Source organism: Achroia grisella, unplaced genomic scaffold (assembly GCF_030625045.1).
Source record: "Achroia grisella isolate CSIRO2021 unplaced genomic scaffold, CSIRO_AGI_Agris_v1 utg460, whole genome shotgun sequence".
Classification (NCBI taxonomy): Eukaryota; Metazoa; Arthropoda; class Insecta; order Lepidoptera; family Pyralidae; genus Achroia; species Achroia grisella.
This window is the reverse complement of record NW_026712870.1, coordinates 1,696,745-1,712,703: the sequence shown is the minus strand read 5'-3', so window position 1 is coordinate 1,712,703 and position 15,959 is coordinate 1,696,745. Positions and strand designations below refer to the sequence as shown.

General features: G+C 33.2%; 1 protein-coding gene across 1 annotated transcript in view; it reads right to left on the bottom strand.

Moving 5' to 3' along the window:
• LOC131845206 (uncharacterized) overlaps positions 1-15,959 on the bottom strand; it is a 49,493-nt gene that overhangs the window by 26,752 nt on the left and 6,782 nt on the right. The window lies entirely within an intron of this gene.

Genomic DNA, 15,959 nt, shown 5'->3' with positions numbered 1-15,959 from the left:
CGACTAACGGACGATATAGTAGTAAGGCAATGAGTGTCCCAGTGATATCATTATAATATTTTCTCGTTAAATTTTATTGTAATATACACAATTTCGCACTAAATAACGTGTTACCCCGTTACACATTTCTAATAATGAAAAACCTAGACCGACCCTGTTCACTTAATCTTACAAGATCTGACTTTAAAAATTACGATATCCTCATATAGCCTTTCATTTCCCCTTTCAATACTTTTTCGCATTAAAAAGTAGCCTTTCTCAGGGTCTACATTATCTGTCTACCAAATTTCAATTAAATCAGTTCAGTAGTTTTGGCGTGAAAGCGAGACAAACAGACAGACTGAGTTACTTTAGCATTTATAATATTTGTAAGAATATCGCTATTTTTACAATCACTAGTATCCTGACGACTTAGGCGTAATGCCGGTTAGTCAGGGAGAGAAACACCTCAATGCCTACAATATTCACAATTACCTATTTCTTATTTGTTTTTATAACAATATAAACACTTTCGCTCCAAAACTCCCGCTGCCTCCGTTCAATCATCCGTCATCCACTTGTCAATGTCACATAGATTACTTTGGCTCTGGCCTCTGACGTTCCGTTTCAGGTTACATGATTATTGACTTTACCATTTTTAATTAATGGTGCGTCACACGATAGTTAACAGTCGGCCATCCTGCAATAGTGTCTGGCCCAGACACATAGGTAACTGATGAGCGTAGTCATGCTTATCAAAGGATATAATGTCTACAGGATCATATAACAAATACTAAACTAAATAAATTAAAGATACACATTACTTTCATAACATTGACTATCTTAGTATACTGTCAAAGGTTTACAATCTAAAATCAATACTAACAGAGCTAAGTTTCGGCATGCATTCAGAAATGCACAAAATATAACATAACATATATTAATTTACATAATCCAAATCACCCAAAAACACGAACAACCTTTTAGAGTAACAAACAATTATTTGGCGGTGATTGACTTCTATGAGTCAGACTGTAACATATCACATTACAAAAGGTAAAACTTAATTACCTACATATATAGAAAAAAAAATATAAAGAGAAAGTAATATTCTCGTGACATAAAATTAGAACAAAATCGCTGCCTGCCTTCACCTAACCAATAGAAAATAACAGGTCAATATTATTCAAGTGGTTCTAATACCCTCAATACTACTACTACTATTTTACTTCGACGATACTCTTGATTTACCAGAGAATTATTTTAATATAACATAATTCATTGAATTTCAGTTATGATTTACTTAATAATACCATCAGCTCACTGGTCAAGTAATCTATTGCACCCTTTGAACCCTGTACATTTAGGGGACTATAAATGATTGTAGATACTGATCTCAATTTTCTTTACAACACCAGTTTAACATAAACCAAAACCCAATGTTCCAGATTAATGTGAAATAGAAATAATCTTTATTCAAATAAACTTAATATAAGCACTTTTGAGTAGTCAAGTTTTTTGAATCTATCGCTCATTCGGAACGCAGATTCATCACAAGAAGAACAAACAAGAACCCTGTGTGTTGCTCTTTTAAATAAATATTGATTTCCTTATATTTAATTAACAACAAGGATTAGGCATGCGGCAATCAACATAAAAACCGCTACGCACTTAATCTCCGTTCAATCAGACAACATTGACAGCGCTATGAATTTCAAGTTAGATATTTTCTAAAAAACACTGATTTATAAATGATGACATTTATAAATTCTTCAATTCTATAATAAGCCTCTTTTTTTTTACAAAGAAAATATTTTATGACACATTTGATTTCTTTTTCTGGCAAATTGAGTACAGACTCTGGGAGTTCGTTGCAAAACCCTGCGCAATCTCCATAAAACGAATTACCAACTTTCGTTAAACGAACGTGAGTTTAGTAAGCCTACTATTCACTTTATATTTAATCGATGGTATTCGTAGCCACTTCGGCCATCCAACGTTATCGAAGGGCCTCATTCGATATTATCATAACAGTTAACATCGGGTAATATAATAAAATTAAAATCATATAAAATTTAGTTTGAGATAATTTACATACTTAAAATATGAAAGTTGCCACTGACAACTACACATTACATTTCAACATCATGACTTCAGTCTTTGTTATATTTTTCCGCCTTAAGTTGTATCACTTAATTTTTCACACCAGGTACTAGACAGCATCTCTGCAAACACGGCTGCCTAGCTAATTAGTGAAATACCTGTTAAAACAAAACATTTAAAAAATGCCACCGCTTGCCCACTATGAGCTACGGTCTCAACAGATCTGGATTTTATTAGACTCAGCCACCGCTTGCCCGCACAAGGAGCTACGGCCTCAAACTGGTCAAATTCTCATTAGACTCAGCCACCGCTTGCCCACACAAGGAGCTACGGCCTCAAACTGGTCAGATTCTCATTAGACTCAGCCACCGCTTGCCGCCACAAGGAACTACGGTCTCCAACTGAAACACATCAAATATTTAACAACTGGTCATTTTCTCAATGAGGCATTCACCGCTTGCGCACACAAGGAGTTACGGCCTCCAACTAGTCATATTCTTTATGGTACTATGCTATTTTTACTTCAGCCTCAAGTGCTCTACATCGCAACTCAACTATGGGTTATATGCACTCCCATCAAATTTTACTATTACTTTTTATTCTATTACATTTCTTTAAGAACAGGATTTCCTGGTTCCATTTTACTATTTCTCCAACGCTTTAAAGGACATTATAACATTTCATCATAAGTTAATTCAATTTAATTATGTACCAAATTCGAATTATATATCTGGTTGATATATATCTATCAATTTCTGAACGAACTTGCAATATATTACTACCACATACCCTACTCCTATTATTATCTACCAAATCTTGAGTAGCATCAACAAAAAGCGAGTCGTTCGTTGTACGTCGCATTGAGCACACGCGGATCCCCATTTTCTCCGTGAACTAACGTATACGGAACCATCAGCCGCGATCTCAGCGCAATCATCTCATCAGTATATCATCAAATCTAAATCACCATCATTTACCTTAAAATCCATAAATCGTATTCATAGTCATATGATTATTATATTAATCTCATAATTTCATCAAAGTATTGCAAATCATTTTTCATTGTCATATCAACCGCCCGTTCTATTAGCCATTTTGCTCATAATTCAGCTTGTCATCGATTGTAACTCATCATTGTATCACTAGCATTCCTTAATCTTTCAGATCTATTCGTTCATGTACAACTCTTCACCGCGTATATTTACCGACTATTTTCCATCGAGGTGTATCAAATTTTACCTTGTGATCGTCCTTACTACAATCTTGCAGTGTAACTATCTTGTACACCCCGAGCGCTTTATTCATAATATTTCTAAAGTGTCTGTATACGGTGTCTGGGTTCTATAAATTAGCACCTCTTCTAATTTCCCATTAATTACAACACATTTTCTAAAATATTCTGCGTATTCGGCTGTAACTTTCTGCTTACTAGCAGACCATGTTATCAAGCCATTAGTTGTATTTAAATTTCAGACACATAAAATCAGTTCTGAAAGGATTAATTTCAATTTAAACTATTTAGTTAGTACAACAGTCAATCCGATTTCTCCAAAGGGCGTTCAGCCACACATACAAGAGCATATAGGTGCTCAGACTAATCTATGGAATCAAATGCCCAGCATTTGATTGCGTTGATCATTATTCATAAAAATTTTAACTTCCGTCGTCGTCAAAGACAACGCTTTACATTTAATTCAATCTTATTTATCTGATGAATATCAACCAAATATTTGAAAACAACATCACCGTTATTATTATAAACTTCCAATATCTCTACACTTGTAATTTTGTACAATTCAACATTAAAACACCCTCACTTATTTAATACATCCGTTCTCGTATGCTATGCAAGTGACAACATCAATTCTTATATGTTGATGAGTTCACTATTAAAAGCCTTAGTTAACACTTTTATTTTACTTCAACTCAACAATTATGTCAAAAGTTACAATGGTCTAAATACAACACATCCAATCTCATATTCAAGTCAATTGAGTCAACATGTATACCAACAATTCTTACATGCTCGTTAATTTAGCATTATACGCTTCGATTATTCTCGTTTTTTTTTTTTTTAATCAATTAAAATCTTAATAGATACAATATCTCAAGATTTAACAAAGGTTAACTAGAAATTAATAAAATTGGCAAAACCATCTACAACAGTAATTTATAACTGTAAACTGTAATCCTTAACAATATTTAACTTTCTTATATCTTAACTTTCATTTATATCCTCTAGTAACTTTTCTTATATATTCCTGGGATTAAATTGACAGATATAGCCTTACTTCCACAACTTATATTCTCTCTCATTTTATTTGCATTGGATATAAAGGTCTCTTAAAACAGTTATAGGTTCAATAGGATCCTTTCAACTTAAATCTAGTATACCTATGTACACTTTTCAAAACTTTAATGCTCATACATTTAACAACAATCAATTGTCCTTTTGAGTTTTTTTTTCTTTTAACTACCTGTGCTTCTTAAATTTGTATTCACTATAATACCATTATAATTAAACAACAATGGCTCAGCTCGCAAACATTTTCTTAACAAATACTTCTCTATAACATGTAAAACTTATTTTTTATTCTTCATATATGCTATTCATAAAGTAGTTTATTATCCATCAGTAAACCATATAAAAATCTCATAAATTGCGCCAGTATCCATATTCATAAACCAGCTCGTCCATACTGACTATCCACGTCTCTCCCTATGGAAGTTTGCATCCAGTCTTTTCCTGCTGTTTCCTTTTTTTTTTTTTCCTACTTTTCTTTTGTCTGTCGTCTCTGCCATTTTCTTCTATAATAATTTTAAAGCTTATGTACTTTGAATATCTTAACATTGCCTCCCACAGAGACTATTTAATAATAACTAATTAATATACAGAAACTTCATTAGTCAAATCATAAAATATTTTATAATCCTGTAGTATACAAATACATAAAAGGTAAGTTACATAAACCATTTAAAAATAGTATCCAATTTTTCCTTTCTCCTCTATTTCACCATATCACAGTTTACATGTATTCACTTAATTCTCTCCCATCTGTCCATACCTATATACAACAAAAGAGTGCTATGCACTCATTTATTTCCATTTTCCTGCCATAATATCTGAATTATAAAGTTTATTATCCAAATTTCACAATTCTAGACCACACTGTTTGACACAATCCATGTGCTAACTTCAAGATGAGTTCATTATTAACTCATGAATGCTTTAAATCAGTTATTATCATCTTCTGATATACATTTATTTATATTAATATTCAATAATATATTCTATATATTCTATTTTTTTTTTATTATCTGTACTTCACAAATATATAATACAATTTGAATTTAAACAATTATGATTTCCTCCTTGGTTGACATTTCAATTCCAATACAGATTTAACAATGAATCTGTCCACTTTATAGTTTCTTAGTACTGTCATTCTACAAATAACACTAAATAATAAAACTCAAAGGATAACTTAAGCTCAGATCCTTGCAGCAAATCTTCAGTTCATTAGCTTATGCAGTACACAAGATTGGACAATATAGCAATACATTGCAATATATTACAATAGTCTATTTTCATTATTGTGATAACAATTGTCTTATGTTGTACATATTCATATTATAAAATCATGACATTTTGTGCAATTTACTGTATGGAGAGTTATAACTCATCAAAAGGCAAATACTCTCACTGTTGCGTCTCAATATATATATCCAAACATTCTGTATGTACACAAATATTAACTTATTTCCAAAAACTTTTATTCATATTCATAACACTAATAGTAAATTTAAAGACAAACTTGTTGCTCAAGTATTGTTTAGAAAATTCAACAGGTTTCTTGTACAATCAATAATACAATCAAGAGCCAACAACATTCATTGCTGGCTTTACCAAAAGCTTTTCTTTAGGTTAAAAGACAACTTCATAAATTATAAAACTAAACTAAAGTCAACAGGTCTTTTGTACAATCAAGACCCAACAACATCCATTTCTGGCTTTACCAAAAGCCTTTCTTTAGGTTAAAAGACAACTTCATAGTTTACAAAACTGAACCATGTAAGAATAGTCTTACCTGTAATCTATCACTTTCTAACATGTCACATATTAATTGGGTGCTTATAAATTCCAACAATCACTTACTAAACATTGTCTCAAATGACAAATGTACATAGCTACAGGTACCTGCACAGGACCTTTAAGTACCTTTATTGATCAACAATGGCTGCTAAGGGCCATTCTAATGAATTTCAAGAGAAGCATCAAAGAAGTGAACCAATTGCTCAAACATATAATACATTCAATATGAGCATACATATAATATATAATTCCAGCATAATATGACACCTTTGAGGAATTGGATATCATCTCTAGGTGCTTTTTCAACACATTAATAATCAATATTATATGATTATGATAACCTTGAGGATCCTAATAGATCTCAATTGGATTTTATACTAATTAATATTTAAATAAGGAACTATTAATAATAATAGTTTACAGTTATTCGGTTTTTAACATTGGAGTTTACTACCAATTGTTACCCATTGCTATATATATATACATTTATAAAATTCAAAACACAGCAAGAAATAAATATAATAATTGTACTATCAGAGTTAAGTACTATTTTCACTGAGAGCTTCACAGCTAATCATGAGATAGCATCTAAAATGTCTTTAATATGTAATATTATGAAATATAACATGTTATGTAGCTTGTATCAGTTTATGTCAACAATATACTGTGTCTATCTATATTAATATGCTTTATTAATTCATTAATAAACACATATCAAAGTATCAACCAATATAATATATATATGACAGTATCTCAATTTGGGAATATAACCACAATCAAGACATATACCTGGACTATGCCTGTGATTGTCATTTATCTGAAATGGGATCATCAAACATATATGTGTACCTATGTAAAGAAATAATAACAATTCTTCAATTCAATTCACGTAGAACAAACACACAAAACTGAACAGTAAGTTTGACTAATTTACTGTGAATTAGCAACAAACTCAGCAATACCATTACACTGTTTATATGTATAACATGGTATGTGTTCTCATGTTCAACCTGTATGTCAACATAGTTAATGTAACTGTTTCTAATCTATTGATATCCTATCATACTCTATCATAGGCATTAATAACATAACAATAGTTACTCTGTATTTTAAACTAATTAGATATCCATGTTGTTTTATACTTAATGTATTCATAATACTTCTTTCTTAGGTATATTGTATACCTCAATATCGTGCTACATGTCATGTCATTACTCTCGCTAGTTATCGTACATACTAAATCTATTTAATATGTAGAAAGCAATTCATCCAAAAGTTCAATAAAACAAGTGAGATACTGCGTTTAATGGTATGCGTGTTATTAACGTAAATTCACTTACCACAACTTCTAGTCAGAATTACCTTACGGTCGAATTTGTAGGTGGGATTGGTACCGCTTCTGAACTTTTACAATCACTAGTATCCTGACGACTTAGGCGTAATGCCGGTTAGTCAGGGAGAGAAACACCTCAATGCCTACAATATTCACAATTACCTATTTCTTATTTGTTTTTATAACAATATAAACACTTTCGCTCCAAAACTCCCGCTGCCTCCGTTCAATCATCCGTCATCCACTTGTCAATGTCACATAGATTACTTTGGCTCTGGCCTCTGACGTTCCGTTTCAGGTTACATGATTATTGACTTTACCATTTTTAATTAATGGTGCGTCACACGATAGTTAACACTATTATAAATAGGGGTTGGTGAAAGACGGGTGAAAATTTAGGCGTGTATGTATTTTCAATGTAACATTATAAATAAATAAAAAATTGTCCATAATACAAAAAAATATTTTTTCGGGGTAGGCCACCCCTATGACTTAGGGGTATAAAAAATAGATAACAACCCTACCTCAGACCTGGGAAGTATACATATCAAATTTCATCAAAATGTGGGAGAAATATGGCAACTAACACTGTGATACAAAATTTATATATAAGATATAGCGGAATTCTCATTAGGTAAAAGAGGGGTACATCGTAGAATACATGAGGTATATACCAGTAAATTAATTGTAGCTAAAATCAGTCTCATACATATAACGATTGAAATAAAAAATCGTATAGCCCGATTTTGATACGTACGAGTATAAATGTATCAAAATCAGGCTATACGTATAGCGCAGACGCGTTACAACATATCAAAAAAAATAGGCATGGAATGTAAAATAAACCATAACACAATAGGTATATACATTGGCACATAAGCCATATCTGCAGAGTGTCGGCTAACGATATTATACCTACACATTTACATTGAATCTTGAATCGTCCCTAATGAGGTACACGATACAGTTACCTACATATCTATTATATACATATCTTTGCAAAACAGATGTCATGTAGACTGAATTCACTGCCATCTATTTTCATGCTTTGTTACTAAGCACCCACTAGTAATCCGAACTGCTTCAGATCTAGCGACATCTAGCGGCTACGGTGGCGAAATAAAATAGCCCGAAGAATAGCCCGAGTTAGGAAGGAACCATTTTCTTGTATGGGATGGGGTATCTGTATGTAATATTATGTTATCTGTGGTATTACGTATAACCTATAATCCCAAACAATCAATAATATAATAAGAATGTTAACAGCGTATAATTTGAGCAATTTAATGGACTATGTACATATCATATGTACATACATATCATTTAACTTTATTTTTCTAAAATAAAAGTAGCCTAAGTTACTCCTTATTACATAAGCTACCTGCCAAAAAAAATCCCGTCAAAATCGGTCCACCCATTTCAGAGGTTAGCCGGGACAAACAGACATAGACAAAAATTGTAAAAAATGTTTATTTTGGTGTATGTAGCGTGTTTATATTCATGTATGTATATAGCATGTAGTAAAAAACGGTTATTTCAATATTACAAACAGACACTGCAATTTTATTTGCAATAAAATAATACTGCTTCTATAAATTGAGATGTAAGCTATCGTATCTCGTATAGATGTAAGATATCGTACAAATAAAATGTGCAGTCGGTTCAGTAGTTTAGTAGTCCATCGCGGACAAACAATGTGACACGAAATATTTATACCTATATAAAGATTGATGATTATTTTTGCTATAGTCTGCAGTATCCCGTTTTGCTCCGATACAAGTTTTTTCGTCAAAACAAAATTTTCACGATACGTGTCAGTGGTTGTAGATATTTTAGTTTTTATAAAACAATTATTATTATTTCAAATTTAATGTTTTTTTAGTACACATAATATTATATATAAAATTCTCGTGTCACAGTTTTCGTTCCCATACTCCTCCGAAACGGCTTGACCGATTCTCATGAAATTTTGTGAGCGTATTGAGTAGGTCTGAGAATCGGCCAACATCTATTTTTCATCCCCCTAAATGTTAGGGATAGTCCAGCCCTAATTTTTATTTTTAAGGCAAAACAACGTTTGCCGGTACATATATTAATTGAATGAGCATCATGATTGTTGTTTTGTAATACATTTTATTCTAATGTCATACAAATATTTTCTTCTAAGTTTTACCCGCGGCTTCGCTCGCATTGAATCCATTAAATAAAAACTATTTTTTTTTTAAAGAAAAAGTATTCTATGTTCATTCTAATACCTCTAAGAACATGTGTACAAAATTCATGACGATCGGTTCAGTAGTTTTTCCGTGAAAGCGTAAGAAACGTCCCTACTTTCAAATTTATAATATAAAGCTATATTACTGTAAAAGTTTCATCAAAATCCGTTCAGTAGTTTTTGCGTGAAAGCATAACAAACATCCATCCTTGCATACTCATTAACTTTCGCGTTTATAATATTAATAAGATTCTATATTTATGTATTTATGTACTTGCTTTATTTACATTTATCGAATGAGAGTTATATCTGTCATGACACATGTGAGATTACCAGACTACCGATTTATTGGTCGAGATAAGCAAACGTAGAGTTGCGTCACCGAGCAGTGATAGTGATGCTGGAGACAGCAGCAAGGCCGACAAGCCGCAGTCTGCCATTGACGTATTATGTATCAAAACGTAATAGAGAACGCTGTCTATTCGATACATATACTAATATCATAAAGCTGAAGAGTTTGTATCTTTGTTTGAATGCGCTAATCTCAGGAACTGGTTCGTAGTAAACAATATTTTTATGTTGGATAGTCCATTTGTCGAGGAAGGCTTTAAGATATATAACGTTACGCTACGACCAATAGGAGCGGAGCTGCAATGAAAAATATTGCAAAAGCTGGGGAAATGAAACGCAGACGAAGTTGCGCGGGTCAGCTAGTGCAAGACAAAACGAAAAGTTACTTGCATATTACAATAAACATTTACATTTCTTACGTTTTCTTATTTTTTTGTACAATTTGTACAATTTATTTTAAGGCCTCCGCTGAAAATCAGCGCTGAAGCCGGCTGCAGCGATATGCTGAGTCCTTTTTAGCAAATATCCTTACTAACTTAACTTACATTTATAATGCGAAAGTAACTCTGTCTGTCTGTCTGTCTGTCTGTCTGTCAGTCTGTCTGTCTGTCTCGCTTTCACGTCAAAACTACTGAACCGATTTAAATGAAATTTAATACACAGATAGTCTAGAACTCTAGACCCTGAGAAAGAACATCAGCTACTTTTAAATTCGAAAAAAGGGTTGTAAGAGGTTGAAAGTAGTGATAAAAGATGATATGGAAGAATCGTCATTTTTAAAAGCTAAAAGCTTGAAACTTATTTTTTAGGCTGTTGATTAAATATGAATAAATATGACATTATAAAGTTTCCAAAAAATATACCCTTAAGGGGGTAAAATAAAATGAAAGAAAGTTTTTAAATCAGAATAATATATAGACTATAATTTAGAAATTTATTATGTAAATTAGCCGACATATAATATTAAGTGTGATGCAGACCTGACAAGGTATATTGTAATTAATAAGGACTTGGGGGTTACCCATTGCTAGCAATGTACCATGTCAAGTTGATCTACAATTCTACACGCAGTACTCCCTGGAAACCATTGTATAAAATTCCTAGTTATTTTGTCACATGGATTAGTCCATTAATCCAAAATGGCTGCCTTTATGCTCCGCCTAAACCTGGGCTAACATTAACAGGTTCAGACCGAACGAGCATTGTACCATGTTAGGTCGTCCACGCGGTTCCTTCTGGAAACCATTGTGGTTAATTCCTGGATGGGCAAGCTGACCAGACCTCACGTTTGTTTTATCATCCTCCACAAGTGCGCTGCAAGCGTAAATCGTTACCGCAGGCCGCTGCACCATTCCATTATCATACATAAACTACAGCTGCTCTAGTAAGTTGGTGCGTAATACCTCAACATTGGTGACCGCGCCAGTTTGTCGACGGCCGGTCGCGAAAACTGGTAAGATAACAAAATTGTCTCCACGTGCAAATGTAACTATCGTATTTTTTATTTCATGGCAATAGTTGTTCATGCACTGAATTTTCATTTAATGTTAGACATAGACACCTATATAAATATACATTGTAAATAAACTGGCTTTAAAAAAAAAAAGTAATTCAATTGAGTTTCTTGCCAGTTCTTCTCAATTGGATCTATATACCGAACTGGACGGTAGGGAAAAAAAATAAAATTAGAATGTAAAAATTTGACGTTCATAAGCGGCTAAAATGTCCTACATGAATAAATGATTTTTGAATTTGAATATAGCATAGGAGACAAACGAGCTTACGGCTCACCTGATGCTAAGTTATTATGAGCATGAGCCGCCGCAGGATGGTCAAGATATTGGATAACAGCGCTGAGGGCCTTTTATTGCCCTTTTTGTGTAATAATTATTTCCAAGTACCCTCAAATGTGTTGAAGTTAAAAATCTGTGTCCCGTTCCGTGAACAATCTTCTACACTGTGCTTACGATCTTTTTGTATTGCATCACACATCATAACATAAACTTTTTAATATTGTCGAACTATGTTTTGTCCACATTTATATAGGTAAATGTAGAATAGAATAGAATAGAATAGAAAATCATTTACGATTATTTATCTATCTATTATTATTCTCAATATATGACTGAAACTTCTTACTCAACTGAGCAAAAGTGTAACATATTTGAAACGCACAAGTGGCTTTTAATGTACCAATTTAAATAAATGAGTAATTCTTTATACCACATTTTTGTGAGTGCCTACTTTCAGGTACATTATGACAAATTGATATTAATTATTATGTCACGGTTGATGGATATATTGATCAATTGATTCCCACAGTAACTATCTCTGAAATATTTATCCAGCGTTCTACTTTTGGCACATTAATACATTATAAACTCGAAAGTCTGTCTGTCCAATTCGCTACTAAACGTATCTTAATGATATGTGACATATGTATAAATTCAAATTCAAATTCAAAATATCTTTATTCATGTAGGTCTATTACAGACTCTTATGATATGTCAAATCTACCGTCAGTTCGAAATGATTTCGAGATGAGAAGAACTGACAAGAAACTCAGCTCGTATTTTTTTTTAAATGTTGTATATATTTACAATAATACTATTTCATTTAAATTCAAATTTGGGAGAATAGAGTGACCATCAGCAGATGCTATATAAATAAAAAACATAGATCATAACCAGATATCACAGTGGACATAAACTATTTAAAAAATGCAGACGAAGTCGCACTTAACAGCTAGTACAATTGCCAAAGCACTTTTTTCCATTGACACGAGTATGGGTACATGACAAATATGTTATTTAATCAACCATCAAGACTAAATAAATAAATCTAAATAAAACAAAATACAAATTTCATTTCAATCAGACTAGTATTTGTAATTTTAATAAAAATAATTCGAAAGTATCAAACTTAACACTTTTACTTCTAATGTATGTTTTTGTGGAGAAAAATAAATATATTATTATTACACAGTATAAACCAAAGTCGCTGTCTGTCCCTATGTATGCTTAAATCTTTAAAACTACACAACCAATTTTGAAGCGGTTTTCTTTAATAGATAGAGTGATTCTACAGGAATGTTTATATGTATAGTACATGTACAACCATGCGAAGCCGGGGCGACTAATTAGTCACTATATAGTATAAAACAACGTCGCTGCGCTGTCTGTCCCTATGTATGCTTAAATCTTTAAAACTACGCGACGGATTTTGAAGCGGTTTCTTTTAATAGATAGAGTGATTCCAGAGGAATGTTTGTATGTATACTACATGTACACCAGTGCGAAGGCGGGCGTGTAGCTAGTTATTTAAATTAATTCTGACAAAGACGAAAATGTACATAATAATATATAGGAAGTATTATAAACATATATATTGTGTTACCCGTTTTTGCAACCTATTATAATAGTTATGTACATCTATACATATAAATAAAATTGGAGTGTCTGTTTGTAATATTGAAATAACCGTTTTTTACTACATGCATATGAATATAAATACGGTACATACACCAAAATAACATTTTTTACTATTTTTGTTTATCTGTCTGTCTGTCTGTTTGTTCCGGCTAATCTCTGAAATGGCTGGACCGATTTTGACGAGACTTTTACTGGTAGATAGCTGATGTAATAAGGAGTAACTTAGGCTAATTTTATTTAAGAAAAATTTAGTTATTTTAGTAAAATAAAGTTAAATTCCACGCGGACAAAGTCGTGGGTACAGCTAGTACTTAATAATAATAACTTCTATTATTATTTCCTTGAACAATTTGTGGTTTTGTGGTTTTAATATATCAGTATTGTTAACCATACACGGCCATAAAACTGTATCAACATACATGTGTGGGACTGTGTGTAGAGTATGAGATCGGTGCAGCCAACGATGGTGGTAATTAAAATCGCAATATGAATGTATAAAATATATGTCGTAACAAAACTAGTATGGTAGCAGAAGGCAAGAGGAATAAAAGAATAACAAAACCATAGTGTGGGAAAGGGGATTGTTAGTAATGTGGACTGATGATCTCATTGCTAGCAATGTACCATGTCAGGTCGACCTCCACGCGGTTCCCCCTGGAAACCATCGTGATAAATTCTTGATGAATTTGTCACGATGGGCTAACTGACCTGACCTCATGCTCATCTTATCATGCTCCACTGGTGCCTCGCCAGCATATACCGTTAGCGCAGGCGGGTGCACCATTCCATTATCATCCATAAAAAAAAAACCATAGTAACCAAATATTCATCTATACATCTATACATATCTGTCTGTCTGTTTGTACAGGCTAATCTCCGAAATGGCTGGACCGATTTTGACGGGACTTTTTTTGACAGGTACCTGATGTAACTTAGACCACTGGTATTTTAGAAAAAATCTCTTATTTAGAAAAATAAAGTTATATTCCACGCGGACGAAGTCGCGTGTACAGCTAGTATAAAATATAAATATTTAAAAATAACAAATGTCGTGCCAGCTAGCCGCTCGAATGTAAGCTGTAGAAAACATATGACATACATACACCACGACACCACAATCTACACGGGTTTTTTTTTATAATGAACCATAATGATATGGTGCACCCGCCTGCGCTAACGGTTTACGCTGGCGGGGCACCAGTGGAGGATGATAAGATGAACAGTCGGTCAGATCAGTTAGTCCATCGTGACATATTTACTAGAAATGTATCACGAATGTTTCCAGGGGGAACCGCGTGGAGGTCAACCTGACATGGTACATTTCTAGCACTAAGATCATCAGTCTCCATTACTAACAATTCCCTTTCCTCCCAGTAAGAAGAATTTGTCACGATGGGCTAACTGACCTGACTTCATGCTCATCTTATCCTCCACTGGTGCCCCGCCAGCGTATACCGTTAGCACAGGCGGGTGCACCATTTCATTATCATATATAAAAAAATACTTCTTATTACGCTGTTGACAGAACGATCGTGGTCATTATGTGGTGGAGTTAGAAGCAGATGTCATCCACTGCACGATACCTCGTCATTTCTCTTTACTGGCTGCTATTCTGGTACACTCATGGAGTGGACCACCTACCGCTACTTTGACTTGGTCGTGGCAAATTATCAGAGATATTAGAATAACATTATGAGATTATGTTTACAGGAGGAAGCGCGTGGAGGACAATCTTATATGGTATTTTGCAAGCAATGGGGTTATTCATTCATATTGACGACCTCGGTGGTCTAGTGGTTTAGCACACCGCTTTACGTCCGATGGTCGCGGGTTCGATTCCTCGCACGGCACAAACATTTTGTATTCATGAGTATAATTGGTTGTATCTGGGTGTTTTCTATGTATAATATGTATATATTTACGAAAAAAAAATATCTATGTATTTGTATCAGTTGTCTAGTTCCCATAACACAAGCTTTAGCTAGCTTAACTTGGGTCTAGATGGCTCTGTGTGAATTGTCCTGAGATTATTATTATTCTTATTATTACTAACAATCCATTACCCCCAATCAATATGTACAAGCGTATTTAGAACATACTATGTTTATATGTTAAATGGTCATTTTTCGTGTGATAACAGAATGCCTTATATGTTATATAATATATAACAGATAATAGTAATAATAATAGTAGTAGTAAAAATAATATATAACATATAATAGATAACAGAATGCCAACCGCAATTGGGAGCACAGGGGGCGTATTATGAACTCTTATTCCCATTCAGTTTACGGCTTAAACTGAACTGCCTGGCGATTTCGTATTACGAACGCTATTAGCCAGCCAGTCAGCGGTCACGTGACAGCTGAACGTCTTCTGCCCGAAAACTGACCGGCTATTTCGTATTATGAGCGTTTCATTTGACAGATCTAAGCGGACGCAACTGTCAAAAGA